This window comes from Pongo abelii, chromosome 4 (genome assembly GCF_028885655.2).
Source record: "Pongo abelii isolate AG06213 chromosome 4, NHGRI_mPonAbe1-v2.0_pri, whole genome shotgun sequence".
Taxonomy (NCBI): Eukaryota; Metazoa; Chordata; class Mammalia; order Primates; family Hominidae; genus Pongo; species Pongo abelii.
The window spans coordinates 21908602-21935494 of record NC_071989.2 but is presented as its reverse complement, the minus strand read 5'-3'; the positions used below and the strand labels follow the sequence as shown (position 1 = coordinate 21935494).

Below are 26893 nucleotides of genomic sequence, written 5' to 3'. Positions count from 1 at the left end.
AGAGATTACACTTATATAACTCAAGTATAATATTTTAGCTTTAATCCAAAGAGATAATGTAACTAATTTGCTTTCAAAAAGATACCAGTTTTATGGCTTTTCCAGTGGTGGAGATCGTTTAGCAGCAACAATTTCCTACCATTGTACCAGTTTGTTTTTTGTAGGTTTGTAAGTGTGCAAGCAAAATAAATATGAAAACAGAAATTGTGGCTGTGAAATACTTTATTTGTCTTCAGATTGGTCTGGCTTATACATGGATTGAACCTCAGTTAGGGCAGCACCATCTTCTATGAAATTCACTGTGACAGTATCACGTCTTAAGTAACCATATCCCCAAGATATTTCATTTCTCTTGAGCCCTGCATATCCTGAGGATCTAGTCATTATCCACCAGTCTGTTTATACAGGTTCTTGAGCAAATGTTTATGTAATCATGCATTTGTATTGAGAATTATTGGAAAGCCATGAAGGTGAAAGTAGAAAAACCATTTCGAAGATAATTGTGATAATTCAGAGGAGAGATAGCAAAAGCCTCCCTGTCTTAGTTTGTGCTGCTATAAGAATATGCTTGATACTGGGTAATTCCTGAAAGACAGAAATTTTTTTCTGACAATTCCGGAGGCTGGGAAGTTTAAGATCAAGGTGCCAGCAGGTTCAGTATCTGGTTAGGGATGCTGTCTTCATCCAAGGTAACATCACCTATCACTGGGGAGCCACTTGATCTCCTTCCATTGGTGACAAGCAAAAACATCTAGAGAACCATACGGCATTAAAGAAAAATGCAATTATTTCTCAGGAAATACTGCTTTAAAGGTAATTTGAAATATTGCTGTGACTTTGAAGAGAAGAGCATGAAGACAAATTATTCTATGTGGGAGGTTTGCTACACAGCAAATGAGAGCACAGATACTTTTAAGATGAATCTCCTTAATGTATTTAGTGGATTATCCTTCAATAATGAAGAGATACTTCTATGGGGCACTAAAGATTATCTATCTATCTATCTATCTATCTATCTATCTATCTATCTATCTATCATCTATGTATCTATGTATCTATGTATCTATCATCTATATATCTATATATCTATGTATCTACCTATCATCTATCATCCATCCATCATCTATCTATAATTTATCATCTATCTATCTATCTATCTATCTATCTATCTATCTATCTATCTATCTATCATCTATCTATAAACCTATCTATCTATCTATATCCGAGGTACAAAACATCTCAGTAGTAAACAACTTAAAAACTTCTATAAATACTGTATGTTAGAAGAAAATTGTACGCCTATAACCACTGGTGGAGGGCCTACATGACATAAATTTTTTAAAAGAAAAATATAATAAACAAATATTACATATAACAAGAAAGTATTGTTTTCCTATCTAGTGCTAGAGACATTCTATAGATTTTATGTTGTCAAAATATATAGATATAGATAATTTCATATTTAGTACGAGTCATATTTTGGATAATATACTATAATCAGACATTATATCTTAGTTTAACAAGAAACTTCTTTTATGTTAGCTAATGGGTTTTACGTATTAGACAATGCTTTGTAAAATGCTAAAATAGCAGATCTATTTCCATACCCTGAAGGTCAGCAATTTGAACTTAGTAGGATAAATTGAGGGAAGATGTTGTAGAGCTAAGAATACTCTATGGAACATCCTATATATCTCATTCTCTGAGATCCACCTGGTAACAGCATAGTTTTTGAGCCAGAGAAGTAAAAGCATGCTGTAGATATGTTGTTAAGGCTAACATGACTATTGTTGAATGATTTTAAAGCCATTTCAAATCACTTCAAAAGTGAATCTGAAGTTCTTTTGCTGACCTTAAGATAGATAGATGGTTATATCTTTGGACATATAAGTGAATGCAAATTGGAGAGGTCGTTTGAAATCTCACTTTCAAAATAGGTATGGCAATAGCTATCCTGCAGTTTTTACTTTAAATGATTCATCAGTAATCAGTACTATTTTTTTTACCATGATGATCTAAGGTTGACTTTCTTCCTTCTTTCCTTCCTTCCCATTTGCCTTTCTTTGCTCTTTCCTTATCTGCCTTCGTTTTTTTTTTCTATCATCCTCCACACTTTAGTAAATGATAATGATTAATTCTAAAAGGATCCAGATGGAAATTCCTGTGAACAAAGAGTGGTAGGTTGCATGATACTTTTCCTACAACCACCCCCGCCCACAAATGGGCATGGCCTCATCCCTGAAACCTGTTAATATGTTTACCTTGCATGCCGAAAGGGGCTTTGCAGAGATAATTAAGGTAAACGTCGTGAGATGGGAGGATTATCCTGAAGTATCCTGGTGGGCCCAGTGTAGACACTAGGGTTTATGTAAGAGGGAGGCAAGAAGCTCAAGTCAGAGAGAAAAAGATAACGATGACGAAAGCAGAGGCTGGACTGTTGGGAGGAAAGAAGGTTTACAAGAGCAAGAATGCAGGAAGCCTCTAGAAGCAGAAAAAGGCAAGGAAACAGATTTTCTCCTGCAGCCTCCAGAAGAACCCAGCCCTGTGAAAACCTTGGTTTTAGAACTTCTGACTTCCAGAATTGTAATATAATCTATTTGTGTTGTTTTAAGCTGCAAAAGTGTGACAATTTGTTAGGGCAGCAACAGAAAAGTAATACTGGGAACAACATATGCAACTGCATGAAAGTGTCAACTTTAGTAATGGGATATGTGAAGAAATGTAGCTAGAACATCGAATGGATGAAGAAAAATACCAAGTTCTTAGGCACAATTTGCTCCATTTTTTTTTTTTTTTTTTTTTTTGACCTGGTTAGGTACCTCTGCTTTGGGTTCTCATATGCAATTTTCAGACCTGTTTTATTTAACTGATTATTTTTCTGTTTCCTCTGATCTGTAAATTTACTGTGGACAAAGATCAGTGCTGTTTTGCTCACTGGTAGATTTCTGGCACCCAGCACAGGCCCTCAATTATGATATTCGTTAATGATTGAAATGACTTATAAGTAGTTTGTTCTCAGAGAGGGGTCCAAATATTTATGACATGTTTGAAAAAATAGAATGTAGTTTTCTATAACAGATATTTTTCTCTTAATGACAGCAGGATAATTTTGATTTTTCCAGTGAAAGTTTTCTCAGGGAAATCTAGTTTAAAACAGTCTAGGTCAGGTGCTGTGGCTCATGCCTGTAATCCCAGCACTTTAGGAAGCTGAGTCTGGAGGATTTCTTGAGGCCAGGATTTTGAGGCTGCAGTGAGCCATGATTGGGCCAGTGCATTTCATCAAGGGCAAAGAGTGAGACTCTGTCTCAAAAATAAAGAAATAAATAAAATAAGAGAATATAGAAGAGTCTAGTTTGTAAATTACTTAATGTTTCATGGTTTCTTCCTTTTCTGAAGTCCTTCCTTCTTGGTTCTCCTTTCCCAAGTGGCATCTGGGCCTTTGGCTTTCCTCATAATATTGGGGAAGTGCTAAGCTGTCTCATGCTGTCCCCCAGAAGCTCTCTGTAACCACGATGGAAGGGTCCAGGGTTTAACTCCTATAATAGCAAGCCCATTTGCTCTTCATGACTGATGCTTAGTGGTTCTGCCACAGTGACTCACTATGGCTGCTATGAGTGCAACTCCACTTCCACAGCCCAAAATTAGGCCCTCTTTGTCCTTGTATCTATCTACTCATCGGATCCTTCCTAGTGGAGAACTCCCCTTCCACATCATTATTCTTCCATCTAGCTTTCTCTGTTTCTGGTTTTGCCCTAGTGGGGTATATGGGAAAGTTATGATCATCCATATGTTGTGTGTTGTCAGTGAAGAACCAGTGGAAATATCTCAGGTCCATCTGTATAAGTACTGTCATTGGAATCAATATTCCTACATCCAGGCATTCCATTAGACGAATTGTCAGGGAAACTAGAATTTGCTTAGAAGGGCACAGACTTTCAGCATTGCAGGGATGGGAGAAATCAGCCTTGTAGTCTTATAAGCAATTGCTCTTTCAAACTAACTCTTTGCTAGGTCCAGAAATAAAGACAGCATTTATATTTACATTATGCCTTTTCTTTCCTTCTTCTTCCATCTTCTTTCTGTAACAAAAAAAAAAAAATAGATAAGCATTTACCTTTTATTTTTCAGCAAAATGCTCTCTAAAGCCTTTCCAGCTGCTTTATAGACTAAAACAGCAAACAAAACAAAGCAAAACAAACAACAAAACCAACAACAAAACTCTCAATGATCTTAGACAATTAGGCTTGGATCTTAACGTGAAAATTCCATTTTGGGTGAGAAATGTCTTTACCAAAGAACCGTAAAACATCAAGATCATTTGTTGGAACCTATTTTCTCACCTGTACTTTTAATACTCAACCCCAACACTATTTTGATGTTCACAGAGAAGCATTAACTTCCTCATAATCAAATTCAGCCAAACCCCATGAGGCATACCTTTTATTTGATGAGTAAAAAAGCCTTAAATCAGTTAGGAACTAGGAATTACCTGAAACACAAATGTTTTGATTTAACATCTTCCTCCTACACAAACTTTATTTTGAAGGTGGTTGAAAGTCCTTAAAGGTTATTAAGCAGGTGGCTGACATGGTTATAACTATACGTTCAAAAATCACTGGCAGTAGATTGAAAGGGGTTACTGGGTCAGGATAAGCCTAGATGATGGAAGTCCATTCCATGCTAGATCTAGAATGCAAGTGGGAAGCAAGATTGCCGGGACCTAAGACAATGATCCCAAGATAGAGAGAAGAAGGTAACATTGAGATAATTTTATAAAAAAGAAATAACTCATTGGATATGGCAGAAGAAGAGCCGCAGAAGAGTCTATTTTAATTCCTTGGCTTTTGTGCCATTTAATGACACAGCAAATGGAAGAAAAAGAGCAGATTTTAAGAATACAGGCCGGGCGCGGTCACTCACTCCTGTAATCCCAGCATTTTGGGAGGCCAAGGCGGGCGGATCACGAGGTCAGTAGATCAAGACCATCCTGGCTAACATGGTGAAACCCTGTCTCTACTAAAAATACAAAAAAATAGCGGGGAGTGGTGGCGGGCTCCTGTAGTCCCAGCTACTCCGGAGGCTGAGGCAGGAGAATGGCGTGAACCCGGGAGGCGGAGGGTGCAGTGAGCCGAGATCGTGCCACTGCACTCCAGCCCGGGCGACAGAGCGAGACTCTGTTTCAAAAAAAAAAAAAAAAAAAGAATACAATTATCTAGTCTCCTTTGGACATGTAGATTATTAACGATATAAGAATTCAGATTTAGACTCAGAAATGGAGTCTCAGCAGGAGATACGAAGACTTGGGAAATGTAAGTGTATGGAAAAGACAGTTTTAAATTTAGGGACACCATTCATAGAAAACCTGATTTTTAAATATTTTATGAATAAAATCAATTTTACTTTATTATAGCATAAATATAAATTTCTAAATGGCAGTAGTCAACAAGCCAACATATTAGACTCATATTTTCCATATGTTGGAAAATATTTTTATATAGGCATAGATCACTATGGGCACAGTTACTTGCCACTTTTTATACATTTATTTTTCTTTGCATAACTTTCATAGCTCTAGACTTCTCTGGATTTTCTTATTCCTCATCTTTAACTCATAAGCCCTAAATGTTTCTAATGTGGTCTAAGGTAGTTGCCATATTATGGTTTACAAACATGGCTACAAGTTATAGAACTAATAGATACATAGAAATCTATGGAACTCATTCATGTTAAGTGGACTTTTTGCTTCATTTTTTGTGTATACAACCTGGACTGCATGCAGCTCCATTAGCTTCTTGAGTCCTACATAAAAGACATTTTAAAAATATTTCTGAAAAGATAAACATTTCTAAAAGTCTTAAAGCAAATACTTTTTTGAAAGCATACTAATTAATTAGTAAAAATACATCAAAATTTATGCATGTAAAAGCAAATATACTTTAAATATGATATAAAAAGAAATGAAAGTGCTTGTTTCTAAATTTATGTGATATTTTAAAAATTTAATTCATATATTGGTATTCAAATATTGGATGGAAAGTAATTTTTCAGCCTTTGATGTTTGTGGCATTCTTTTTAATATTGAACAAGTTTAGTAATTTTATAATTAAATAAATACAATATTACTCCTGCTATAATACAATCACCATCATTTTTCATAATATCTTAAAATGGGTGCCTTTATGATAAGAATTGATCAAAGAAACAAGAAAGAGATCATATACACTTTGTTAGTCAAAAAACTGAAAGGGTATTTTATATTTCAGCTTTAGAGGAGGCATAATTTGATGACATTTGAATGTTCTCTCTATTTAGGACTTTGTCATGAAAATTGCCCTATTTTGTATGCACATTAATGTTCTTTCAGAGAAAACGTAAAATATTCCTGGATAAGTTCCCAGGTGCTGTTAAATAAGTTCATTCTGCCTCATAATTTGCACATCGTTCTCTCACACGGTGCTATTTGTGTTATTGATGGGCCTATGCATTCTCAGTTGCAGGCTTCCTGTCTTTGTAAATTCTTTAGATGATCCTGCTTGTAATTACCCTTGTGCTGGGCCCTTTCGCTGTTACCTGAAGAAAGTTTTATAAGTCACATTATGCATGCAGAACAGCAGTGCTGTGTGTGGATTCTATTCTTGTTCCATGTCTGAGGCCTCAACTGAATGTTGCAAAGGAGCAAAACAAATGGACAGTGACCCATCTATCTCCATTTCCTTCTGAAGCTGACATCAGTGGATCTTTTTGATATTATTTAATAACCTTCCAAGACCAACCTCATTGTTTAGAGATACATTTGTCCGTGTCTTGTTTGCTTTATTATTATAAATTAATCATCCCAAATTGTATGTGGATATCACTGACATATCCAAATTTACATAGAAAATGAAATATTATAAATATATAAAAACTCATTATATCTAAACTCGTTATATCTAGAATAATGAGTTTCACCTGTTTATTATCTTCTCTTTTAAGCAGAAATTTTAGTTCCTTCAAAATTTGTACAATCTGCTAAAATATTCCCAGTTATGAGAATAGTAAGAGTTTCAATGTATCTATCAACTTACTATGTTTATAAAATTGCAACTAGTCAAATTTTTATTTTTTCTACTGAAATAAAAATATTTAGTTTGTTGTTCTGTGAATACCAGTATTCATTTTTTAACATTTCTACAATTCAGGTTACCATATCCCTAATATCTTTTAGCTGAGTTATGTCTAAAAGAAGCTCATTGTTGAATTCAATGTTCTGAATTTTAATTCTGTCTCTTTATTCTTAATAAATGTGGTCATTTAATTAATGAAAGATGCATTGATTATTGAATACATACCATGTACCAAGCATTTTGCCAGGCTCTGCAGATATTGTGATTTAAAACTTAAAAAATGAATGAGATAGAAATTACCTTTATTCTACTTTGCACAAAGCTTATAGTATAGTGAAGGACATGGAAAGTTAAAGAGGGGTGTTAATTTCCAATTGCTGTTGTGAAAAGTTACCACACACTAAGTGGCTTAAAATAACATGAATTTGTTATCTTAAGTTACAGAAGTCAGAAGTCCAAAATTAGTTTTACTGGGTTAAAGTAAAATGTCAGATGGACTGGCTCTTCCTGGAGGCTCTGAGAGGAGAATCCATTTCCTCGCCTTTTTCAGGTAACAGTAACTACCTGTATTTCTTGGCTTGTGGCTCCTTCTTCCATACTTAAAATGTATTATTCCATTCTCTGTTTCCTATCACCCTCTCTGCTGACCCTCAGTCCTCTGTTCTACCTGCAACGGTTATTATGATTATATCAAGGCTATCTATGTAATTCAAGATTATCTCTCCATTGCAAGAGTGTTGATTTAATGACATCAGCAAAGTCTTCTTTGCCATATATCTCAGTACATTTGAGCTGCTGTAACAGTACACCACAGACTGGGTAAATAATAATGTGCAGAAATTTACTGGCTCACTGTTCTGGAGGCTGGAAATATCAAGTTCTGGTTTCTAATGATGATTTTCTTTCTGTATCATCACACGGCACAAGGCAAAGGGTGAGAGAGCAAGAAGGAACCCAACTTGCTGTTTTATGATGTTTTGATCCCAGCTATGAAGGCAGGGCCTTTATGTCCTAATCACTTCTTAAATGTCTTACCTCTTAATACCATTGAAGTGGCAAATAAATTTCAACATTAATTTTGGAGGGGACAAACATTTAAATCATAGCACCATGTAAAGTAATATGCACAGGGTCCAGAAATTAGGATCTGTATATATTTGTCTCAAGAAATAAACAGATGCTTGCAATAAAGGAAAATAAATTTTACAATAAGAAAAACAGATATTCTTATAGAAACATAGAGGAGGGTAATCTAAAACAGGGATGTGGCAAAAAAACAAACAAACAAATAGCATTTTCCTTTTGTTTGTTATGGTTCACTCTACCAAATTGTTTACATGCTGTTCTTATTTTGCAGAAGACTAGATCATTTGTTGTGGTGCTTTTGCACATTCTTCATAGGTGTAGCCCCCAGGTATCGGCTTCTGCCTGTGCTTCTCTCAATTAGCATGATTTCATTGCTGCTGGGTTGGTTGCTTGCAAGACCTGCTACATCCACTCCCTTAGATCCAATCTCATTATTTTCTAGCTCCTGTCAGAACTGTTGTATGCCATCATATGCTGCTTTAAGAAAAAAATCCATGTCAATATACTTATTAAAATGTATTTGATGCTCATTGCCAAATAATAATGGGCAATTTTCCTGTAACAGGTATTATATAACCTGACTGTGACTTATACTTCTACCCTTTGCACTAATGTATATCCTGAAGTTTAGCTCAACTTGAACAATATCCATTTGGTGTGAAAACCTTCCATGTTCCTTCCTTCATGAGATTATAATTGTACACAGTTGCCTGGTTTTAAAAGCCCAGCTTAAGTTCATATTGACTGAAGATGACTTTCAAAATTCATCAAATCTGAAGTAAACTTTACTTTTTGGGAGTTTCTTAAATACATCTCAATGTACTTTCTACCTTATGTTGTTATTATTTACATCAGTTTTCTATCACTATAACTGGTATATATGCTTTTTGAAACAATCCATGATTTATTCATCTCAGTGTTTTTCAAAACACCTAATACTACATTTTAGAAATAAGATATGATCAATAAAGATAGGGAGAATGAATTAAATCTGTGATATATATTTTATTCTCAATTTATACTATGTTTTCCTCCAAAAGGTATTTTAAACAACCAATAGCAGCCAAATATAACATAACAAAGGAAAATAAATTTTAAAAATTGCTAAGGAGGCTGGCCGCGGTGGCTCACGCCTGTAATCCCAGCACTTTGGGAGGCCGAGGCGGGCGGATCACGAGGTCAGTAGATCGAGACCATCTTGGCTAACGCGGTGAAACCCCGTCTCTACTAAAAATACAAAAAATTAGCCGGGCGTGGTGGCGGGCTCCTGTAGTCCCAGCTACTCGGGAGACTGAGGGAGGAGAATGGCGTGAACCTGGGAGGTTGAGCTTGCAGTGAGCCGAGATCGCGCCGCTGCACTACAGCCTGGGCGACAAAGCGAGACTCTGTCTCAAAAAAACAAAAACAAAAACAAAAACAAAAAAAAGTGCTAAGGAACCCAAAGGAAAAATAAAGACCATGAACACTAAATTAGATCAGAAAAAAATCGTTTAAAAATCCAGAGGTTATTATACTGTTGTCAGTAATGAATAAGTATTAATCAAACTATCAATTTATTATCCAGTTTTACTATCAGGTAGGATTCCAGGGAAGAATGGCATAGGTAGAGTTGGGGTTGGAGGTGAGGGAAACTTGAGTTTGACCAGTGTAGAATATTCAACAGATAGCTCCCACTAGCATTGAGGAGGTAACAAGAGGAGGAATAAAGTTCAAAGCCAGTGTAGAATTTACAACAAAATCATTAATCCAAAAAGATCAATAGAGAGTGGGAACCAAAGTAAGGAATAAGTCTGTGGTCTATAAAACTCAGAAAGCCTCATGCCCGTAATCCCAGCACTTTGGGAGGCCAAGATGGGCAGGTCACCTGAGGTTGGGAGTTCGAGATCAGCCTGACCAACATGGAGAAACCCCATCTCTACTAAAAATACAAAAAAAAATTAGCCGGGTGTGGTGGGCAGCCTGAAGTCCCAGCTACTCAGGACGCTGAGGCAGGAGAATCGCTTGAACCCTGGAGGTGGAGGTTGCAGTGAGCCGAAATCATGCCATTGCACTCCAGCCTGGGCAACAGAGCGAGACTCCATCTCAAAAAAAAAAAAAAAAGAAAAGAAAAAAAAGGCTAGGGTGCAGTGCCTCACACCTGTAATCCCAGCACTTTGGGAGGCCGACTCTGGCAGATCACCTGAGGTCGGGAGTTCAAGAGCAGCCTGACCAACATGGAGAAACCCCGTCTCTAATAAAATACAAAATTAGCCAGGTGTGGCGGCCTATACCTGTAATCCCAGCTTCTCTGGAGGCTGAGGCAGGAGGATCGCTTGAACCTGGGGGATGGAGGTTGCAGTAAGCCGAGATCTCACCGTTGCACTCCAGCCTGTGCAACAGAGCGAGACTCTGTCTTTAAAAAAAAAAAACAAACAAACAAAAACAAAAAAACACACACACACACGCCTCAGAAAGCAAAGTTCTTCAATGTATGTAAAATGAAGATAGGTTTCAAGATGAATTGTCTTTTTATTCTTCTGCTTTGCAGATGTGCCTACTGGCTATCCTAGATCAATTGAAGAGAACAGACTTTGAGGAAAAAAACTAAGTTTTCTTTTCACAGTATTCTATTTTTCCCCCCATGTCAGCCACCACAGGAATGAACTGAATGGTACTGGTAACTAGTTCTCTTGAATACTCTGAAAGTTTTCTAGAAAATCGGAAGTTTATTTACAAATCTGAGTCCCAAAACAATGTATTTTAAGATGTGAAACACAAATACAGTTTGCCAGCCAATCTAACTAAAGAGATGTTACATTAGCTGCAGGATACAAACTGAACTTTTTGATATAAGCTGCAATTTTACCACTAGACCACAGCCAAAAAAGAAAATAAATCCTTATATTGACTTGAATGTTTATATAAGACCCATAATATGTTTTTTAAAACATTCAACACAAGTGACACATAATATTGAATTTGGTTGATGTGCCTGTTTTTAATATACCTCAATATTAAGGAGTTTAATGTCATGTCGTCAAATGTTATTCAGTCATCAAAATGACAACATAAACCTGATTGGATCTTCAGTATCTTTTAAAATCTGTCTATGAGGTGGACACACATTTCTCAAAGACTTATTTAGTGGCAATTATATGTGTGCCTAGAGTTTGACATGCTGCTAAATGAAGTTGATTTTATGCCTCCTTGTACCTACACATCCAGTAGGGGAGGTAAACAAGGCAGTACCCAGTTATAATATTTTTAGGAAGCAAGGAAAGGGGATTATGGAAGCAAAATAACAATTATTTCTTCCATCCAGATTAGAAAACATTTTTAATTTTCAGTCAGAAAGAATAATTTTCTCTCTTGTGGAATTACTATGATGGAAATGAATTCATAATTTAACTTTTGTTTGCTTTTTATCTGAGTCCAGTGTAGCAAATTGACTCAACACTTTCTTTTGTCTTCCACGGGTTGTAGCTTATGCATACACAAACACAGAGTCATTCACATACATGTGTACATACAAAATTTTGAACATGTTCTGAGAACCGGTATATCTCTTGATTGTTAGAATAAGCATCTTATGTAGATAGGAATTATAAATGAGAGAAAAAAGCTACATTGTCTCGAGACATTTCTGCATCTTCACACTTAGACAAAGTGAAGCAAAATTACTTTATTTTAAAATGAAAAAATGTGTCAAGAATCATGAGTATTTATTGTCACTATACGAAGTTTAAATTACTACTTTATAAGCATAGGGAAATCCAGACTTTATAAAAGCATATTTGTATACATTCAATTGCCACCCAACTAACATGCGCAAATAAAAGAAGCAATTCACATTCAATAAACTGGTGTTAAAAGGAAAAATTTAAACCTCATTAGGAAAACAAATGACTTAAAATACCAGCAAACATAAATGGGACGATCATAGCAACAAATAAATCAAGTGGTCTAATATTCATTGTTTGCAGGAGTCGAAATAGTGTATATAATTACTAATTTATCACACACACACACAAATTCACCAGCTGAGAAAACTCCTATTATATCCAAACAAATTCAAACTTGATGAAGCATAATCAGTTGGATCATAAGGGACAAAATAAGTGTCTGCAATTCTATTCTCCTAAGGAAACAAACTTAATTATAGCTATTAAATCTGTGGGCTATAGTACCAAACAGAATGATGCCAGATGATTAGTTCTGGAAGTTTTTGTGCAGCTGTCACCGAGGGTCCACTTGATAGTGGCAGACTTGGTATTTTGTATGTGTGATAAACTGACGTGTCAGAATTGACCTGAAAATATCTCTTGTAAATCTAAATAGGTTTGATATTTAGATATAGTACAGAGTCAGAAAGGGACAAAATGCCAACTCTAAAACTAAAGAAAACATCTCAGAAATTTTGAAACGATTGTTAGAGACAGGAAAAAATGCCTTCTTTTACTAATTGGAAGGGAATTACCTGTAGTTAAAAATCTACCTGGATGAAATCATTTTACAAACAACATATAAAGTCCTGCTATGGTTGGAAAAAGATAGAACCAAAGGAAGTTTAACTATGCTACATTATAATCAATTAACATGATTTTTGGAATTAGGAGAATAAAGTGAAATAGAAGAGGTTTATCAGTCAATGCAGCTGGCCCTAAAAGAACAACTAATACGAGACTGTTGTTCAGCAGATAAGCAAAAAATAAAAAAGGTCGGACATTTTAAATATGTTGCAATGCTTTGATGCAAAGCCCTTCTATTGCTCCCAATTTTTATTCTTATCTATCACACCCATTAGTGTCTTAAGTAGTGATAACGTAGTAATAAAAAAAAAAAGAATTGAGGGAAAAACTCATATCTGCATCAGTTTGGGACAGAAAAAGGGTGGAAGGAAGTGAGTCTGACTACCTAGCTCTACCAGGATATATACAAGTGTTTGAAAATCATTTTATTTTCAAAATAAATGGCTGTATTTTCCTGTAACATTTGCTGATGTTTCTATAATGCTCTATTTCAGAAAATTGCGTGGCCGTCCTCCTGTGCCAAAAATGGAAGTCCTGTTAGACTCTTCTCCTTTCCTCATGCACGTCTTATCAGTCAATTGTACAATTTTATTTTCTAACATTTTCTTAAATTCATGCTCTTTGCTTTCTGCACAATATTCTTGCTCTGCTTATTTTGTCATGTCTCCATGGATTAAGGAAATAACAATGAAAACTATTTGCCTCTATATGGTGTTCACAAATCCCCCCCACCCCCTCCACCACCACAGCTGCCACATGAATTATCATGAATGGAAGGCTCAATAAGCAGCTCACTCTTCTGCTTAGAACCCTTTAGGGACTCATTATTTCCAAATGCTCTTTTTTTGGACTGGGTAAAGAGTGGGGTTATTCTATTCAGGCAAACGTCAAACTTTTATTGAAACTTCAGAATAAATTCAAGTGATAAGTTTTGAGATTGTGATTTTAGGATATGTCATCTGCTCATGTGAGTAGTCAGATGCAAAAAAATGGATTTAGAGAAAATTCATTCTCATGTTTGTTTTGTCTTTAAACTTTTTCCTGCTCTTCATCTTTTCTTTTCTTTCAGCACCAATTAATATTTCATGGATTCCTGCTTACAGGAACATTATTGTAGAAATATGCCCTGGCCTAGACTATAAATTCTAAGTTATTTAGAGTGGCATAAAAGGAATCTTGCCTTTGGCTAAAAATCCAATTATATCTCCCTTTAATCTTGACATTATAATTTATGTTTTACTAATGAAAAATGTTTTCAATTCTCTGTGAAAAGGATGCTGTTTCATGAATCGCTAGCCTAAAAACTTCTCTCTTTTTTCTCTACCCCTTCCTTTATTTGATGAGCTCAGCACTGTCAAATTGAACTTTCTGCAATGAAAGAAATTCTGTATCTCTTTGTAGCCATGAACCACATGTGGCAACTGAATGCTTGACATGTGGATAGTATATCTCAAAGACTAAATTTTAATTATATATATAATTATATATTTTATATAAATTTATATATATTATATATGTACATAAATTGCCAAAGCCACCTCAAACTTTAGCAACCACCATCCTGATCAGTCAGCAGCCATCAACTTGAGGCAAGACCTTCCACCAGCAAAAAGACTTTCTGAAGGCTTAGAAAATTGTTGACATTTTTTAAGCAATAAAGTATTTTAAATAAAGGCATGTACAGTGTTATTTTAGACACAATGCCATTGCACACACACATACACACACATCTCTTTATATATATATAGTCTATATATATATATGTGCTTTGTCTGTATATACATATATACACATATACAGGCATAGCACAGATATAATGTGGGTTCAGTTCCAGACTAGTATACTAAAGCAAACATTGCATGGTTCAGTTCCAGACTAGTATACTAAAGCAAACATTGCATGGTTTCCCAGTTCATATAAAAGTTATTTTGACACTATACTATGGTCTATTAAGTGTGCAATAGCATTGTGTCTTAAATAACACTGTACATACCTTTATTTAAAATACTTTATTGCTTAAAAATGCTATTCTAAGGCTTCAGAAAGTCTTATTGATGGTGGAAGTTCTTGTGTCAAGTTGATGGCTGCTGACTGATCAGGGTGGTGTGCTAAAGGTTCAGGTGGCTTTGGCAATTTAAAAAAAACAACAATAAGGAAGTTTGCCACATCAATTGAATCTTTCTTTCAGTAAATATTTCTCTGTAGCTTCTGATGCTGTTTGATCACATTTTTATCCACAGTTGGACTTCTTTCAAAATTGAGGTCAATCCTCTCAAACTCTACCCTACCGCTGCTTTATTAACTCAGTTTATGTAATATCTTAAATTGTTTTTGTAATTTCAACAATGTTCACATCTTCACCAGAGGTAGATTTCAATGCAAGAAACTGCTTTGTTTGCCATCCGTAAGAAGCAAATTTTTCATCCTTTAGTTTTATTAGGAATTCAGTCACATCTTCAGGCTTTACCTCTAGAGTTCTCTTGCTATTTCTACCACATCTGCAATTACTTTCTCCATTGAAGTCCTGAACCACTCAAAGTCATTCAAAAGCGTTGGAATGTACTTCTTCCAAACACTGGTTAATATTTGTATTTTGGCCTCTTCCCATGAGTCAGGAATGTTCTCACTGGCATCCAGAATGGTGAATCCTTTCCAGAAGGTTTTCAATTTGCTTTGCCCACATCCAAGAAAAGAATCACCATTTATGGCAGCTATAGCCTTAGAAAATGTATTTTTAAGTAATAAGACTCAAAAGTCAAAATTACTCTTTGATCCATGAGCTGCAGAATGGATGTTATGTTAGCAGGCATAAACAACCTTAATCTCTTTATAGATCTCCATGAGAGCTCTTGGGTGACCAGGTGCATTGTCAATGAGCAGTAATATGTTGAAGGAACTTTATTTTTTCCTGAGCAGTAGATCTTAAGAGTGGGCTTAAAATATCCAGTTAATCATGCTGTAAACAGATGTACTGTCATGCAAACTTTGTAGTACAATTTGTTGGGCACAGGCAGAGTAGATATGACATAATTCTTAAGGAACCTAAAATTTTCAGAATAGTCAATGAACATTGGCTTCAGCTTCAAGTTACCAGCTGCATCAGCGTCTAACAGGAAAGTCAGCCTGTCTTTTGGAGCTTTGAAGCCAGACATTGATTCTGTAGCTATGAAGGTAGCCATGTAGATGGCATCATATTCTGTAGTTATGAAGGTAGCCATGTAGATGGCATCACAAACCAATAAAAAGCTGTTTTCTCTACATTGAAAATCTATTACGTTAGCCATCTTCATCAACGATCTTAGCTAGAACTCCTGGATAACCTGCTGCAGGCTCTACGTTAGCCCTTGCTGCTTCCTCTTGCATTTTTATGTTACAGATATCACTTCTTGCCTTAAACTTCATAAACCAACCTCTGCCAGCTTCCAACGTGTCTTCTGCAGGTTCCTCACCTCTGTCAGCCCTCATAGAATTGGAGAGAGTTTGGGCCTTGCTCTGGATTAGGCTTTGGCTTAAAACAATGTTGTGCTGGTTTGCTTTTTTTTTTACAGACTACTGAAACTTTCTCCATATGAGCAACAATGCTGTTTCACTTTCTTATCATTTATGTGTTCACCGCAGTAGTACTTTTAATTTTTTCAAGAACTTTTCCTTTGCATTTACATTTTGATTAACTGTTCTGTGCAAGAGGCCTAGCTTTCAGCCTATCTTGGTTTTCAACAAGGCATCCTCACCAAACTTAATCATTCCTAGCTTTTGATTTAAAGTGAGAAAGATGTGACTTCCTTTTATTTGAATATTTAGAGGCCATTGTAAGGCTGTTTATTGGCCTAATTTCAATATTGTTGTCTCTTAGGGATTAGGAGGGCTTGATGAGAGGGAAAGAGACAGGGGATGAGCTGGTTGGTGGAGCAGTCAAAACCCAGACAACTTTTATCAATATGTTCACTGTGTTATATGGGTGTGGTTTGTGATGCCTCAAAATAATTACGATAGAAATATCAAAGATCACTGACAAAAGGTCACCCAAACCAATATAATGATAATGTAAAAGTTTGAAATATTGTGAGAATTACCAAAATGTGACAGAAAGACACAAAGTAGGTACATATGATTGGTAAAATGGCTCTGATAGACTTGCTTGATGCAAGGATGCTACAGACCTTCCATTTGTAAGAAAACAAAAAAGAAAAAAAATCTGCAAAGTGCAATAAAGTGAAACACAATAAAATGGGGTATACCTGTGTTTAGAATCTAATCTACTATGTATTCTTACACCAATAGTCCATGATTTGTAGGCAGCAATCTAAATCAGAAGATGATAGAGCTGGTGAAGATGCTGTAGCATTACCAAATATCTCTTAACAGGACTTTTGTGTTGGTGGTAAACATTTCTGCACATAAAAAAAATCGAGGCAAAACTATACTGTGCATTATCTAAAATGGTCATAAAATTATTTCTGCTGTTCTCTCTGTTGAGAACAACACATTAGGCCCATTTACCAAAGGTCTTTGATGTTGAAGGCTTTCAGTTCTAGAAAAGGTCATTTTTTTCCCCAAGAATTTCTTCAGAATGACTATAATTTGCCTTCGCCAAATTGTATTGTAAGCTCACGGATTTACAATTGCTGAGGACTTCCAATGGTCTCTGACATTATTTGTTATCTGCAAACTTCATCTTTATCGACTGGTGTTTCAGAAGATTAAGTCTTAATGATAAGAATTGTATTATATAAGTTCCTAAAAGACAGGAAATTTTGAAGGGTAATTTCAGTGTCAGTCTAATTACACTTTTAATTCTCATGTATTTCCAGGCAATTAAATTTAATTTTTAAAGTTCTGCTTCTTTGATCACTTTATATGTAATGTAAAAATCTTTGTAAATTAAATTGAAAGTTTTAACTGGAAACCATTTAACTGGAAACCTAATATTCAAATAAAAAATACTGCACGAGTAGAGCACAATTGACTTTATTTGATAACAGTTGCATTTAGCAAATGCATTTATGAAAATAATGCAAGCTTTAACAATATATACAGTAAAATAAGATAAAATAAGCTTTAGTGTACACATTGCCCAACCTCAACAACTCATTGTCAGTCTTGTTTCTACTATGTTCTCATTTTCTTCCCAACCTACAAGATTCATTTTGGAAGAAATCCCAGGCATACCTTTTCATTTAAAAATATTACAGAATAGATCTCTAAATTACTATAATTCTTTAAAATAACTAAAATGTTATTAACCTTGATTTTAAAGTTAACTATAACTGCATCAATGGTCTGTGTTCAAATTTTCTTATCTGTCTCATAATTTAACTTATTTATTCCTATTACAATACAAACAAATCTATACTTTGCATGTGGATGATACTTCTACGTCTTTTTCTCCGTCACCTCTGTTTCCCTCTAGTTATGAATACAAATTAAAACACAACATACTAAAACATGGAATGCAGCAGAGATGCTCCTCAGAAGTAAATTTATAGTAGTGAATGCCTACATTAAAGAACATACAGATTTCAAATAAATACTTAATCTTATACAATAAATAACTAGATTATCAGGAAAAAAATGAGACCCAAAGCTCCCAGAAGGAATGAATTAATAAAGATAAAGTTTAGAAATGTATTCAAATGAAATACAGAATGGAAAAACAATAGAGAAAATCAAAATCAATGAAAACAAAAGTATATATTTTGAAAAGACCAACAAAATTGACAAATTTTTAGCTAGATTGACAAAAAAAAAAGGAGAAGATTCAAATAACAAATTGGTAACAAAAGAAGGGACATTACTATTGACGTTACAGAAAATTTTAAACATTTTAGAAAGTTCTATATATAATTTTATACGTCAAAAAATTAGAAAACCTAGATGAAATGGACAAATTCCTAGAAACAAATAAATTACCAAATTGACACAAGAAGAAGTGGAAAATCTGAACACATTTAGAATAAGCAAAGAGATTGAATCAATATTAGAAAACCTCTTAACAAATAAAAGTTCATGACCAGATGGCTTCAATTTGTTAACTTTACTAAACATATAAAGAAAGCTACTACCAATCCTTCTCAAACTCTTTGATAAAAGAGAGAACACTTTCTAACTCATTCTATGAGACCAGCATTACCCAAACACTAGAGCCAGATAAAGACTTCATAAGAAAGGAAAACTAACAGACCAGCATCACTTATGAATGTAGATATAAACATTCTCAAATACCAGTAAACCAAATATAACAGCATATTGTATAGATTATATACTGCAGCCAATTGGGATTTATCTCAGGAATGCAAATTTGATTCAACATGAGAAAACCAATCAGTGTAATACACCACATTCATTGAATAATAAAAACAACAATTGATTATCTCAACTTATCCTGAACAAAAAAATCCTATACTCTTCCATAATAAAAACATTAAATAAGCAGAAACAGAAAGTAGCTTCCTCAACATGATCAAGCCCGTATTTTAAAAATCCTTAGCTAATACAATTGTTGTGGTGAAAATCTGAAAGCTTCCCCTAAGATCAGGAAAAAGACAGGGATGCACACTTTCACCACTGTACTAGAATTTCTACCCAGGGAAATTTAAAAAGAAAAAGAAATAAATGTCATTAAAATTGGGAAGAATATAGTCCAACTTTTTCTACTGGCAGATGACATGATCCTAAATACAGGAAATCTAAAAAAAATACAAAAAAGCTACTAGAATTAATAAATAAAATCATCAGCATTGCAGGATACAAGATCAACAAGGAAAAATCAGTAGTGTTTCAAAATATACCAGAAATTAAAAATTTAAATTTAAAATTAAAAAAACTATGATAGTAGCATCCAAAACAATGAAATAACTAGAAATAAATTTGGTTATGTCTAGTGGGGTGTGTGATGGCGGTCATTAAAGACTTGTATACTGAATTTTTTTAATTGCTAAAATAAATTAAAGAAAATCCAAATAAGTAGGAAAAATATCTTGGGTTCATGGATGTGAGACTTCATATTTTATTAAGATGTCATTACAACCAAAAGTGATCTACAGAGTCAATGTAATCTCTATCAAAATTCCAATGGCCTTTTTTTTGCAAAATGTAAAAATCATATATCAAATTCATATGGAATTGCAAGAGGCACAAGATAAACAAAACAATCTTTAAAAAAAATTGAGGACTCACACTTCCCTGTATCAAAACTTACTATAAAACTATAGTAATCAAAGCAATGTAGTGCTGGCCTAAGGACAGAATTGGGAGTCCAGGAATAATTCCATATGTTTATGGTCAGTTGACTCAAAGATCAAGAGGGCCAAATGACTAAATGGGAAAAAGAAAGTCTCTTCAAAAATAATGTTTAGACAACTGAATATCTACATGCAAAAGAATAAAACTGGACTCCTACCTCACACCATATAAAAAATTAACTGAACATGGATCATTGGCATAAATATAAGCACTAAAACCATGAAGGTCATAGAAGAAAACATGATTAAATCCAAATGACCTTAGATTTGTCAATGAATTCTTTAGCTATAAGGCCAACAAAATTAAGCAATAAAAGAAAAAAACCAGATAATTGTACTTCATCAAAATTAAAACCCTTTGGGCATTAAAAAAAAACATGTATTGTTTTTCTAGGTTTCCTAAGACTAAATGCTACAGACTGGGTAGCTTAAACAATATAAATTATTTTCTTATAGTTTTGGAAACAGGAAGTCCAAGGTCAAGGTGTCCGCAGGTTTAGTTTCTCCTGGGGCCTCTCTTTTTGGCTTTCAGGTGGTCACTTTCTCATTGTCTTCACATAGGTATACCCCTATGAGTACATCCATGGCTCTTCTTCCTCTTCTTATAAGGACACCATTCCTATCAAAGATCCCAAAGGTATAACCTCATTTAAACTTAAATTCCCTAACTTCAAATACAGTAACATTCTGGGTTAGGGTTTCAACATACACATATAGAGTAACACATTTCACATTATCAAGAAAATGATAACCTAGAGAAGAGGAGAAAATGTTTGCAAATCATATTTTTAATAAGTGCCTCATACCCAGAATATACAAAGAATACGTACAATCAACAACAAAAAGACAAACAACCCAATTTAAATAAATAAACCATGGACATGGGTAGACATTTCTCCAAAGATATATAAATGGCCAATAAACACATGAAAAGATGTTCAGTGTCATTAGTTATTAGGCAAATGCCAATCAAAACCACATAAAGTTACTACTGTCAAACCTGCAAAAGTGGCTATAATCAAAAACATGGAAAATAATTATTGATGTAGATCTGAAGAAATTGGAAACCTCCTTAATCACTGGTGGTAATGTAAATCGTTCAGCCTCTGTAAAAATCAGTCTGAAATTCCTCAAAAAGATGAATATATGACCCTCACAATTCCACTCCTAGAATAGAAAACTATGTGCACATTCGTGTTCACAGTAGTGCTATTCACAATAGTCAATGGTGAAAACAGCCCAAATGCCCATCAATGGTTAAATAGATAGACAAAATGTGATATACACATAAAATGGAATGTTATTTGGGATATTATTCACCCATGAAAAAGAAATGAAGTACTGAGACATGCTGTAACATGGATGTACTGCCAAAACATTATGCTAATTAAAAGAAGCTATAGAAAAAAGGACATATGTGAGTATATTTACATAAAATATCCTAAAATACATAGAGAAAGTATTCAGATTGGTGGCTGTCAAGGAGTGAGTAGGAGCAGAAGGATGAGAATCTGCTTAATGGTTGTTTTAGAATTTGACCTGATGGAATTGTTTTGGAACTAGATAGAGGTGGTGGTTGCACAACACTGTAAATGTACCAAATGCCACTGAATTGCTCACTTAAAATGGTGAATTATATGTCATAAAATTTTCACCTGAATAAGTTATTTTTTAAAAAATAAGTGAGATTTCTCCTAATTAACTGTCTTATGGAAAATATGAATGAGAAGTGTCTCTATTCACATATTGTTCCTGAATCCCAAAGGAAAACCAAGTGCTAAAATACAACAAATAGTTTGTGAAAAGTAATCTGTGCAAACTCATATTTATAAATTCTCTAAAAACCATCACAGTAACAAAATTCATATTTCATTTAAAAAAAAGCAATACTTCTCAAAATTTAGAAAAAAGAGGAACTCTTTCTAATCTCAGTGGAAAAGGAGCTCTATGCAACCACACTCAATCAGAAAATACATTCAGGAAGTAAAGTGACTTGTGCTCCTGGAATTAGATGAAAATTGATTCTGGATCAATGTTAGAATTGTGTTTTCTTCATGCCAGGGACTCTTCTATAATGTTGCAAAGCTAGTTTCTAGCATGATTTAACTGGAGCTTTTTTGTATATATTGCTAGTGAGAGGCCTTATGTTTTGAGAGTATTGTTACCAGTTTATGGTCATTTACAAAATTAAGAGAACTTTCTTTCTGGAATTCAATTTTCTATCCCTAGGATGTGCATCTCTTCATCATCAGACAAATAGACTTAAAGCAAACTCAATGTTACTCTCGTCATCAATAAAGGAAGAAGAAGTAAAGGAGGTAAAGGTAAAGAGGATGTAAAAGTTGTCACTTCAGGACATTTTCCAAAAGTTTTCACATAATGCCACTGTTTACATCTGACTTGCCATTATGTGGACACATGAACACAACTAGTTGTAAAGAAATCCTATTATATGTCATTGTTATCATTACATGTGCGCATGCACCTAGGAAGAAATCAATGTCCAAATGTAGGGGGATTGGCATTGGGATAGGCAAACAGCAGCCTTTACCCATAGTCTGCTCCTTTGGTTACCAATATATCAATGGATATCCATTCTCCTGTATATAGAACACATTTGTCTGCTCCCCAAGGAGAAGAGTTAGTATGCCATCCATTACTCATATCTATTTGCAGCCAAATGTTCACAATCACTGAGTAAGATGCAGTTCTTTCTACTAGATGCAGATAAGAGATTGCAGTATCCTGAAACCAGATGCAGATAAGAGATTGCAGTATCCTGAAACCTGCAAACTGAGACACTAGTTACTTGCACCATACACAGGTAATAAAATGATGATATAAGAATACATATTTCATTGAGAAAACCTGGGAAACACATTAGCTGATAGCCAGTTGGAATTAGCAAATAATGTTCAGCATAAAAAAATAGAGACTCTACTTCGGTAGTAGAGCAAGTTTTCTGTTTAGACTACACTCTAAGCTTTTGATTCTTCTCTTTGGGAGGATATCCTCTCTCCATTGTACATTGTGACCTGTTCATCATGTGTTATACATTTGCCTTTGGGTGCACATTCTTGAGGGTCATAGAGATTTCATAGCCCATTTCATGCTGATGAAATTTGGACATGCTATAACATGGATGTACCGTCATGGGGATTCCTTAAGGCTTTTAATATTTGGTCCAATAATAGGGTCCAATTCAGATTTATTTTTCAATAAAATTTCTTGAAAAATGTAGTAAATTTCTATTTGCTTCTAGTCAATTATATACGCAAATAATCACAATCAAAGTCTTTGTCTAAACAGATTTTTTTTTAAAGTGTGAAATCTTCCTAAATGCTTATTTTAGCCCCTTGGCTCTGGTCATCCTCCTTGTAATGTGGATGCCATCTTTATTACCAAGCTCGTAATCTTTACAGAGGGGGATGCAAGTCTACTATATTTGTGGCTATGCAGACACTCTCTCTTTGGCTACAAGTTGAGATAACAGTGAAATTAGATATTTCAACCTTGAAAGTTTTAAAATCTCCTATTGTAGATTTCAGGCAGAGAAAAGCTCCTTTAGCAAAACTCTGTTTTCTTTCTCTCTTTGTATTCCATCTAACCTAGGCATCAATCACTCAATCATTTGTAGGATTTTTCTAATAGATTCAAGAAATAGCACCAATAAAATTTCAAATATAAGCAGTTATTTTTCCTAATACTATACCCTAAGTTAATATGTAATTTGTCTTCCAAGGTAAGAAGATAACTTATTCAATAAAACATGACAAGGGTCACCTGCTTTCCTATCTGTGATATATATGCTCCTAACTCCCACCACCCTACTAATTACACAAACCAATTACATGGCTTAGTTTTCTTGAAAAATAGCCCTACTGGTATCATATTCTATAATTTTATGTGTTATATTTGGCTGTGAATAATAGAAATACAATAATAGTGGCTTAAAATCTAGGAGTTTATTTCACTCTTACAGTAATATTCACATGTAAGCAATCAAGTCAGCCATGAATCAAGCTACTTTCCACTTCCTTCTCTATCGTGGCCATCGTAGATCTCACCCTCATGATCCAACATGAAACTCCAGCCATGATATTGGCTAATTGCCAACAGCAGTGTAGATGATACAGCAATACACTTCATGAGCTCTGTAGAAAATTTCTCAGAAGGAATTGTTATGTAATAGTTCTACTTTCATCCTTTTAGTCACATGCCACTACTCAATGCAAAGATGAGAAATGTATCTTTCATTTCAGTTGGCCATGACGTCAACTAGAAATTAATGGTGTTGTATGGAGGAAAATTCCATAGGGAAGACAACTAGCAGTCTCTGCATAGATTTCTTCATTGTTCTTTAAATCCACCGTATTATACAATCATTTTAACAATTAATGAAATAACCTTCACATGATATTAGGAGGCTTTAAAAGGAAATTGACCCGCCTGACTTTGTGCTTTTTGAAATTTATTTCTATTTTATAACTTTTATCCATCACCATGCCCTGTTTCTTGTGATATTTCATGGGTCTGACCTCAAATATAAGGAGAATATTAAACAAATGGTCTTGATTATTCAGTTGGCAAATATTAAAGGCAGATGTAACATAGATTTTAAAAAATGAATTTTTATATGAACAAATGGAGACTGAGTTATTTGGCTAGATCTTTGCTGATGTGATGTAAAACAAAGAAAACAGAGATAAAAACAATGTTTAATATACAATTTAATTATTCTTTACCCAGTAAGAAATAAAAATTAATTTCTTGACATGTAAGTGCGAATTGACAATTTTCTGTGGTTCTTTAGAATATATATGTATGTTATAAACAGTGAGATTATTGGCAGATAGAACTTAACTTTCTCTTGAGTTAAGCATTTATTGCACATCCAATGTGTGACAAATGCTATAATAGGTAGCAGAGCTCATAGGGACCAACATATACATGTGCCTGCCTTTTACCATCATTTTTACTTGTGGTTCAAGGTGCAGTTTTTGATTCTACGTCCCCAACATGCTGCCTCCAAACAGTTTCTTAAAAGGTTCTGTTACTATTAAATTGCATGAAATCTTAGAACTTCATATAGTGCTTCCATGAGGGAATCCCTCTCTTGCACTAACGAGGAAACTAATCTCCTCCCAAATCTTTAATCCTGAAAATATGAGTCCAGAAATTTGAAAAGTATAAGAAATTATTGTAAGCTTAGCTATCAATATAGAGAGGTTAATGGACCAAGGAATTCACTGACATCAAATAAAAAGCAAAAACAGGAAGTCTTACAGGCAGGACTAATAGGCTAAGCTCACACTTTCTGGGAAGCTGGAAAGGATCACCTAACGGAGAAGCAGTCAGAATCCAGTCAGTTTTGCTTGCAGCCTTTGCACTGTTACAACAGTGTGATCCAGGCCTGCTTTACTGCTAAAAGTGAGTCATTTTGTGTGTGTGTGCGAATAAAACCAATAGTAATAGATTTGTGCAGGTAGCATTCTTTATAAAAACCTATGAGTGGTGTTCCAAGAAATAAGTTTTGGAAGCAAAATATGACCTTAATTAGGCAATTCTGCATATGAGTATGTGTAGGAGGCTAATGCTGCTAAGAGATGCCAATGTTGCAATAATCAAACACTATCTTGAGTGTTTCCTGGAACTTTCAAGAATTTGGGTATTACCTGTAGACTATAATTTTTTGTAGCTACTATTAAATACAATTTATTAAGCATTCTTGATATCCATATTAATGAGTAGAATGTAAAGAACACTGAAAATATTTAAGAATAATTTATGATTTTGTGATTCTCTGATAATTTGGGAATTCTGATATCTCCTCCATGAATCCTGAAAATTAGTATCTGTCAGGAATTTGAGACACCGTGAACTCCTTTGTAATTTCTGTTAGACTATAATTCTGGTAGACCGCAGTTATCATTTGTTTGCAGGCTTCCCGATCTCTCCTCCAATTTGAATAACTCTATTTTCTGTTTGAGAAACGGCCCTTTTACCATTGCACATGGTCTTCACCTGACTAACTGTCATTCCTCATTTGTGTGACCACAGAGGATAGGCCAATGCCCCACCTGTGGCAGATCATGCCCAACTCAAGCATGATCTACCATGCCTTTCCCTGGATGCCGAACTTAGCATCAAGTTCCTTCCAGAGCCAATATTGAGACAATACCAATAGAAATAAAAGTTTAAAACTAGAGGAACAATGGGGCTGAGTACACAGATTTTGCCTTCTTGACAGATAGCAGCTATAGCAATGAGCATAGATGTTTTGTTTCCCACTTTCTCCTCAGGCCCGTGAGTGAAAACCTCAACACTCCATAGCACCGACAGCGTTCTGTCAATTGAGTGAATGAGGGAGAGAGTATAATGATTGGCAAGATGATGACCAAGAACATATTCTTGAGAAACTGTATTATGAATCCAATTTAAGATTGATATTGGTGTAATCTCTCATTTATAACACAAAAATGTTTCCATAGCAAGTAAAATAAAATTTTGTCTGTGTGTATATTCATTTTCTTTCCACTTGCTGGAAATGAAATCAAGTCCAAGAAAGAATAATATTGAAGCTAAATTGATTCTTGCATATATAAAGTTATTCCAATTGCTAAAAGTAATTTCAGGAGTATGTTTGAGTAATGAATGTCTCTCTTTTTAGCCTGACTATATCCATAATAAAATATCACTAAACACATCTCTGTTAAATGCATTTTCTTCTTAAAAGATTGAGGAATTAAACTGGATGTGGTTAATGAAACTTACTTTAATCCGTCTTGTAAAACACACTGATAAAAATCTGTTAAATTCCCCATTTAAAATATCACACGTATTTAGCTACTACCCTCCTGAACTTTTTATTCACAAACTAAATTAAAAGTAATAATAAATTAAACTAGTCTATAGCTTTAAAAGAAGAAAACTAACATTATTTTTGTTCAGT

The 26893-nt window shown here is 34.6% G+C and overlaps 1 long non-coding RNA gene across 1 annotated transcript in view; it reads right to left on the bottom strand.

The window, feature by feature from the left end:
- Positions 1-204: 204 nt before the first annotated feature.
- The window catches only part of LOC103890597 (uncharacterized), a 205002-nt gene continuing 178313 nt past the window's right edge, over positions 205-26893 (bottom strand). Inside the window, exons 4-5 of the long non-coding RNA XR_008525168.1 lie at positions 2007-4079; positions 205-751 (exon numbers count right to left, since the gene is read on the bottom strand). This is a non-coding gene — a long non-coding RNA (uncharacterized LOC103890597). The remainder of the gene's footprint in view (positions 752-2006; positions 4080-26893) is intronic.